This window comes from Cryptomeria japonica, chromosome 10 (assembly GCF_030272615.1).
Source record: "Cryptomeria japonica chromosome 10, Sugi_1.0, whole genome shotgun sequence".
Classification (NCBI taxonomy): Eukaryota; Viridiplantae; Streptophyta; class Pinopsida; order Cupressales; family Cupressaceae; genus Cryptomeria; species Cryptomeria japonica.
The window spans coordinates 683,010,116-683,019,261 of record NC_081414.1 but is presented as its reverse complement, the minus strand read 5'-3'; positions in this window follow the sequence as shown (position 1 = coordinate 683,019,261).

The following is a 9,146-nucleotide window of genomic DNA, read 5'->3' as shown; positions in this document are numbered from 1 at the left end:
TTGAGTTTTGTGACAAGTTTGTATTCTAGTTAAGTAGTAAGCAAAGGAAATTTTCAATGTGTTAGAGTGTGTTTTAGTTGCTAAAGATGGAATATAGACCATGCAATTTCAGGGTTAGCATATTGGTTGCAGAATGGGAGTGGCCACATATCACTGATGAAATTATTGGGAAAATTTTCAATATTTGTAATTACCAGATTAGGAAAAGTTTGAAAAGGGTGATTGGAGAGGAGATTTTGCTTCCTCAATCTAATAGACTCTTGTTTCGTTCTCAATTGGTTTCGATATTTTTGTCGAATGCATTAGATTTTTTGCAGTCTTTGGAGATATTGGAGATAATTGCTGGTAAGGTTGTTCGAGAAGTTTACCTTCCATGCAACAAATTGCTTCGTGTAGTCCAAAGATATGACCCGTGGGAAGGTCAAGTTAAGGTTGGGGGTTTATTCCCAAGACACTTTCTCCTAAATGGGCATATGTATGTTTCACTGTATGATAATATCAATCATACATTGGAGATGTGTAATTTTAGATTCCCTGCGTTCACATCAGATAGGTTTTATAGAAGTTTTGGACATGAACTGACAAAAAAACAAAGAAGAAGGTCAATGCCCTACTAATTTTTCTCAATTATGAGAGTGTTAAAGTTGCAGATCCTCATCACCTACAATATTCAGTCCCTGATCTCAACATCTTGCCAACAATAGTTGATGCACAAACTGTAAATGATACAACAAGTTCTCCACATGTTCCAATTGTAAATGAAAGAGGCATGCTTTATGTTACTAAAAGAGGTATGTTTCAAGAGAAGCTAGATGAAAATGAAGCTATTCCACAAGCAATGGGGGAATGATTTAGAGCCAATGGTAGTCTTGTTTCCAATTTTGATGAATAGAAACAGTTAAAAGTGATACTAGAATAGATGGTTAGGTAGTAATATTAGATTTAGAAAACTTATTCTATAAAGTTGATGATTGTAAGTAAAGAAATTTGGGTAAAAAGAGCCTTTTTGTATTTTGTCCAATTGTACTCTTGTTTCCAATATTGATGAATGGAAACAATTAAAATTTATTCTAGAATAGGTGGTTAGGCAGCAATAGTAGATTTAGGAATCTTTATCTATGAAGTTGATGATTGTAAGTAAAGAAATTTGGCTGAAAAGAGCCTTTTTGTATTTTTTAACATTTTATATTATTAATATATATTAGGCTTTTTGTCTTTTGCCACCAAAAAAAAATATTATAAATAATTGTCCCATTGATAACAATCTAGTTATCATTATGTTAGAACCCTACGATTTTATCTAGCCAATAATTGAATTACCATTTGACACAATTTTAGTGATCTTTTCCATTTCAATTTGGTCATTCTATTTAATCCTTATATTACTTTTATTTGAATTTTTTTTTTTTTTTCAACTATGGTATTATCTTTTCAATATAATTTGCCAATTTTTAAGCTATTTAGTAACTAGATAGCATGGCATGCTAAGAGATACAATACATCTTCTTAGTGATTTTATAGTTAATTACAACACATAGACAAGTTATTAGAAATTTGGAATGATAAAATATAAATTGGTTTTTGATATCTTAAGTTCTAATTTTATTATGGTATTGAATGATTAGTTTTAATATTCATAATTTTGAAATATACTTCTTTAATTTGAATAGAATCAATTAATATTGAAATGGTATTGTAAAGTCATCAATTTGATAATTTAATATTTGAATTTTCTATTCATTAACCATCAATATATTGTGTTGTCCTCAATATTAATGTTCGAAGAATGCATGAACTAATCATATATTTCTTTTCTAATCTTAGATATTGAGAAATTTTATTTAATAAATTAAATATTTGTTATGGTAAGAAGGAAATTTGTTTCTATTAATTTCTCTTATGTCTTTAAGAAGAATGTTTATATTTTTCATTTGGTATAAAAAAAATTAGACAAAACTTGTTAGCGAGACTTTCAAATAGAATTAGTGAATCCTATGAATATAAGAGCTTCACTTGGTTATGAAACTTGTTGTCCACAAATGGATAGCCTAAAATGACTAATAATAATTTTTATACAGAAGTATTAGAATAAAATTAATAAGTTACTTAAAATGATAAAATTATTATTATATTATTCTTTATTAATTTTACTAAAATCAAGTTAGGTTTTTACATGGGATATCAAACAACTTGGTTCTAATATGAGGCTTAAAAATCTACTATCATTAGCACATATTGGAGAAGAAAAAATTATAAAATAAAATGAAAAATAATTTGTTTTCTTTTGTATCTAAAAAAATTATAATTAAATTGTCTTATAAATGGAAAATCCAAATCATTGAAAACGTTAGCATAGTTAAATTGCATTGTTACCATTGTTTTGTGGTTACAGGGATTAACTACAAAAAAAATTCCACACAAATTTTTTCCACCTTCCATCTTGTATAGATGCATATGTACAAATCATCAAATATAATATCAAATATAGATATTTTCCCTCAAATTTGTTATCTGCATTGTCAAAACTTTTTTTATGTGAAGGATATGAGATACTTGTTTTCAATGGTGATGTGTGTCGGAAGTGGTAGAGGGTATGTGCACAAAGATGGTGGTCAGAAAAGTGGACACCACCCAAAAAAAACATGAAAAAACAAGCACTGCGTACACGGTTCTCAAAATTTGAAATCACCCCATATGTGCTTCGGTCCGTTGTTCTCGAGCCTAAAAAAGATAGTGCATACACGTTGTCTTTAGGAAAGTGAGCGCATACGCACTGCTTTTAGAAAAGTGAGCGCGTACATACTCATAAGCCCTAAAGAACCGCATACGTGGTACCTATCAAAAAAAGTTTTTTAAAAAAATAGGTCTTATTTTCTCGTGACCACGATGTTTTTTCCTTAGTTTTCTCCACGAAACGACAAATGGGCTGCCTCATTTCTCCTCTAGATGCTATGGATCAAGGTTAGTTTTTCTTAATTTTTGTCTTTCTTTCCCATTTATTCAATTTGTTTTATGTTTTGAATTTAATTTCATTTATTTTGATTAGGTTTATTTATTTTTTGTTTTAAAAACCAGATTCTGATAATCCACAACAAGAACAACAAAATGCACCTCTTGAAAACCCCAAAGAAAACCCACAAGAAACACTTCCAGTTCCTCCTTTTGACTGTACCCCTGAAACACATGGCCAATTTATTAATCAGTTAGGGCAAAACATGTCTAAAATAAATAGAATGATTAATAAATTGAAAACATCTGAGCTTGAGTATCACAAATCCCTTGCCACTAGCCTAGAAGCATTAGCTAGTGGTGCCACAACCATTTCCACACAAATTACAAAATGGGGAAGATTTAGGGATAGGCGTCGTCAATACTATGCTGATGGGTTATCATACGAGGGAGTGAAAAACAAAAATATTAGTAAACAACAAATATGTGCCATTTTTGTTGATCCTAAAACTAGTGAGTCGTTACCTCTTAATGCAAAGAGGTTTCCCATACATTGGTGTACCAATGTTATGATGAAGAATCATTTTTGGCAGAGGTGGCGAATGGTCTTTGATGATCCACCTAGTAATAATTATGAGATTTGCCATTGTATTTTTTGAGATAAGTATAGTTTGAGTTTGTCCTCAATGTGTGGCCAAACTATTTTGACATGAGAGAGTTCCATGGTAGAGGTGGTGTCTCTGTCCAAGATAGACCTGGAGCCCATAAGCGAGTAGCCTCAGAGAGTCATCGCCCCCTAGCAGCCAAACCCAAGGTGCATCAGTCTATCCCAGTAGAGCTGAAAGATTTGATGGAGCTACAGACTCTTCATACAACCACAACATTGACTGGTGCCATAATCCATCATGGGACATTGTTAACACACTCTCTTGTACTAGATGATGAGCCATTAGTTTCTCCAGGTGATGACAAAGAGCCCATTCAGCATTTGTGTGTCAGTTGCTCAAGGATATGCTCAGGGACAGATGACGAGGCCACTATAGATGGATACACATATCATTTGTGCATGATTTGTAGGAGTAGATGTCAGGCCCGCATGGATGAGGATGTGGCATTGATAGAGGAGTTGTTGCATATGTTGTTTTCCCATCAGCAGCAGACATAGGTGTGTTGATTTGAATTCTTAACATTTTATTTATCACTCACTTTAAATTTTTAATTACATAAATGAATTTTCATTTATACATCAATTTAAATTGAGAAAAATAATATGCATTTTAGGTTGTAGTAGTTGTATCCCATACTCTTCTTGTAGTTACTACACTTGCAACTTTGATGCTTGAGGTATAAATTTTGTAACATGTTAAAATAGAATAGTACATTTTGAATTCAAAAAATTACAAGATATACTAACTATCTTTAATGCTTGGTCCAATTTTTGGTTTTAGGTGTTGATAGGGGATCAAATGTCCCAAATTCATGACATCACACTCTTAGTGATCGATTTTGACCTACAAGGCTATACAATATCATATTTTGTACAACATTTATGTATTGTTTTGATGGAATATGCAAGTCATTTCATTTTAAATTTTTCAAATTATGATTAATATATTATCTGTACTAATATATCATGTTAATATTGTTTTTTAGGGTACCCCCTTTGCATCTAGGCCTCGTCCTAAGCAAAAGAATTCCTCGAAGATGCCAAAACATGGGAAGTAGGTAATTGAACACATTTTTAGTTGTACAATTATTTGAAAATGTTGAAATCAAGTCTTAGTTGGGGTTTGTAGATTGATTAGTGTTTTTTGTCTATTTTACATGTACAATGACCATCGAGCTATGTGGATTTGTTGAATGCACTTGATTCACCCATGGATTGAGAGAGGGTGGAGGTATGCATCTCTACTTTATTTTCTTGATTTCATGATTATATGCATGTGTACATGTGAACTTGTGAAAAATTATAATCTTATAATTTTTTCATATAGGAAATATCCATAGTTGCTTCATCAATGGCGAGCCCTCCTCTATGCACTAGAGAAGCATCTTAGGATCCGGTACACTTTTGTTTGATATATTACATTAATTATTTTTAAACTATAATACTTATCATTATATTAATTGTATTTAATATTTGATCATTTTTTGTATAGGTAATAGCAACAGTTTCTCCATTGATGGTGAGCCATCCTCAGTCCATTGGAGAAGCATCTTAGGCATTGGTACATCATTGTTCTCTATATTATAGCTTTTAAGTGTTTTTGATGTATTTATGTTAGTAAATTGTATTAATTATACATTTTAATCTACAATATCCCCCTTCGCGGTTCGGCCATAAAGTGGATCCTTTTAAGTTTGCCTTCAAGAAAACTCCTAAGAGTGACAAGGAGAGGAGAGTGAAGACTTTAGCTCTAAGATCGACCAATGAGGTAATCTGCATTTCAATTGCAAAGGAATTATAGTTAAGTGCATATTTATGTTGTTAATTGTGAACTATTTTTTACAAAATAATTCTAACTTGGCTTTTGAGTTGTGATTTTGCAGCCATCTATAGAGTGGCGTACTGCATCGAAGAGGCTCAATTTTGATGATCTACCACAAGTTTAGGATCATATAGTGTTAGTTGTGGTCATAGAATGACCAATACATGTATATTTATTCTACATTTTTATTGTATATCGATTTGGACATGGCATATGCCACATTTTTGTAGTACTTGTATTGACAAACATTCCTTTTTATATATATAAATGTTGATATTCGATCTAATAAATGTGTATTGAGTTCCTTATTGTGTATTTGTTGTGTTTTGTGGCTGTCCTTTTATAAAGTTAATTGATCATTTACCTATGTAATCAACAATATGAATATAATAACAAAAATCTATGATATAAAACATTGCAATCGTGGAATATGATTTGATTAAATTTCTAAAATGTCAAATTAACCCTACAAACTCCTTGTATTTAGTTCATTATTATGTATTCTCTATATTTGGTGGCTTCCCTTTTATAAATTTAAATGAATATTTTCCTATATAATCAACAATATGAATATAAACAACAAAAATTAACAATATCAATATAAACAACAATATGTGTGTGGTGCAAGAGCACCCTCATGCTCACAATGGTCAAATTTTGGTTCTCAATTGAAAAAACCGACATCACAAGCGCATCTGAGTGGGAAAATTTATGCTAGGTATGCTCCTCTCATGCATCCCAAAGCATTAGAACATCGAGAGTCATACCCTACCAGCGCGATCTCTCAAGTGCCTTGAGTCCACAAAATTGTCAAACTTTTATGGACTGTTTCTTCCAATCCAAGACACATATGATTCATCTGTTTGAACCTATGGGTTTGTGTGAGGCTCCTCTACAATGACCTATCTCATTTTTTGATGACTCTGAGCCATTTTCAATTGGTAGCATTTTTTTGCCTCCTCCAAAAACCATTAGTTACATGCAATGCAAAGTTGCCAGATAGGCTAGAATTGATTTGGTTCACCATCTGCACAAATTGATGTTATGAGCCCATCTAGGTGTGAAATTTTATGCTAGGAATGCTCCTCTCATGCATCCCAAAGCATTGAAACATCAAGAGTCATACCCTACCGATGCGATCTCTCAAGTGCCCCAAGTCCAAAAAGTTATCAAACTTTGACAGACTATTTCTTCCAATCTAGGACACATATGATTGATCTATTTGAACTTGTGGGGTTATGTGTGGCTCCTCTACAATGGGCTATCTCAGTTTTTGATGACTCGAAGCCATTTTTAATTGGTAGCATTTTTTTGCCTGCTGCAAAAACCGTTAGTTGCATGCAATGCAAAGTTGCAAGATAGGCCAAAATTGATTTGGTTCATCATATGCATAAACTGATATCACAAGCACATCTGGGTGGGAAGGTTTATGCTAGGAATCCTCCTCTCATGCATCCCAAAGCATCAGAACATCGAGAGTCATACTCTACCAACATGATCTCTCAAGTGCCTTGACTCCAAAAAATTATCAAAATTTCACAGGCTATTTCTTCCTAGCCAGGACACATATGATCACTCTGTTTGAACCTACTAGGTCACATGAGGCTCCTCTACAATGTCCTATCTCAGTTTTTGATGACTCAAAGCCATTTTCAATTGGTAGAATTTTTTGCTTGCTGTAAAAATCATCAATTGCATGCAATGCAAAGTTGCAAGATAGGCTAGATTTGATTTGGGTCATTGTGTGCATAAATTGACATCACAAGCATGTTCGGGTGGGCAATTTTATGCTAGGCATTCTCCTCTCATGCATCCTAAAGCATCAAAATGTCAAGAGTCATACCCTACCAGTGCGATCTCTCAAGTGCCTTGAGTCCAAAAATTATCAAACTTTGACGAACTATTTCTTCCAATCTAGGACACATATGATCGATCCATTTGAACCTATGGGGTCACGTGAGGCTCCTCTATAATTGCCTATCTCAGTTTTTGATGACTCAGAATCATTTTCAATTGGAAGCATTTTTTCTTCTGCTGCAAAACCATTAGTTGCATCCCATGCAAAGTTGCAAGATAGGCTAGAATTGATTCAATTCACCATGTGCACAAACTGACATCATGAGCATGTCTAGGTGGGTAGGTTTATGCTATTCATTCTCCTCTCATACATCCCAAAGTGTTAGAACATCAAAAGTCATACACTACCGGCATGATCTCTCAAGTGCCTTGAGTCCAAAAAATTGTCAAACTTTGATGGATAGTTTCTTCAAATCCAGGACATATATGATCAATGTGTTTGAGCTTGTGGGGTCATGTGACGCTCCTCTACAATATTCTATTTCTCTTTGTGATGACTCAAAGCGATTTTGAATTGGTAGAAATTTTTTGCCTACTACAAAAACTATCAGTTGCATGCAATGCAAAGTTGCAAGATAGGCTAGAATTGATTCAGTTTATTGTGTGCACAAACTGATGTCACGGGTGTGTCTAGGTGGGTAGGTTTACAAGGCATGCTCCTCTCATGCATCCCAAATTGATGAAACATCAAGAGTCATACCCTACATGTGCGATGTACAAGTTGCTTGACAACTTTTTTGACAATAATGACATTTTCTGCTCAAAATGTATCTAGACTCAAATAATTATCCATGATTATACAAGAATCAAGAATTCTCATGATTGACATTATCACATCGCATAAACTCAAAACATAGTCACAAAAAATAGACACAAAAAATAGTCACAAAACATTGTCACATATTATTCAAAAATTTGCCTTTAAATATGGTCAAATCAGCCCTCGGCTATTTGAATATACAAAAAAATTTCTTACAAATCATCTCATGGGATTTTATATAAAATTTGGCATTATAATATGTGCGATTCAGCTCATCATCATTTTAATATACAAAATTTGGCATCTAAATATGTACAAATCAATTCATTATCATTTAAATATACAAAATTATGTCCCTAAACATGTAAAAATCAACTCATGGGAATTTATATATACAAAAAATGAATATAGAACAATTCATAGACGAAATATACAAAATTATCAAAATCATTACTCTGAACCATAGAATCAATCAAGTGAGCCTTCAGGATCGGCTCTAACCTGTATTGTGTCAAGTATTGCCTCGTGGTCAGATTCACCAACTTTCCATAAAATCTTGTTATGAGGTCTACCACAATGCTTCATCAAATGAATATTTGTTGCAACAACAAGGTTAGAGAAATGAAGAATATGTCTATGTATTTCAAAGTCCTCGAACAACCAAACATCAGAATTCTTGATAGGGTATCTCCTAAGCCATGTTCCTGTAATGACAACAGACCCTATTGGGTGTTGGCATTGAGTTGTCATTGATGTCAACCGGTATTGCAGGCAAGATACCAGTTGAGGTATGTCATCCAGTATGAAGAAGAGTGTACTGGTATGGTGAAAGACAAGTAGTTGTTTCAAATATTTGTGACTTCACTAGTATGAGGTGAGATGGATGTGTGTGTGAGCATGTTGAGTGATAACCGATAGAGCTTAAATTGGTCTGGAGTTTGGCTGCCTGTTTATGATGAAGAGGCAGAATTTTAAAGTAATCACAAACCATTAGAGGTGAAGATATGCTACTGATGTAGTGTGCACTACCGATTAGTAGCAAAAGAAGGTCTCACCATTAAAGGCCTATACCGGTATGAGTTTGATAAATA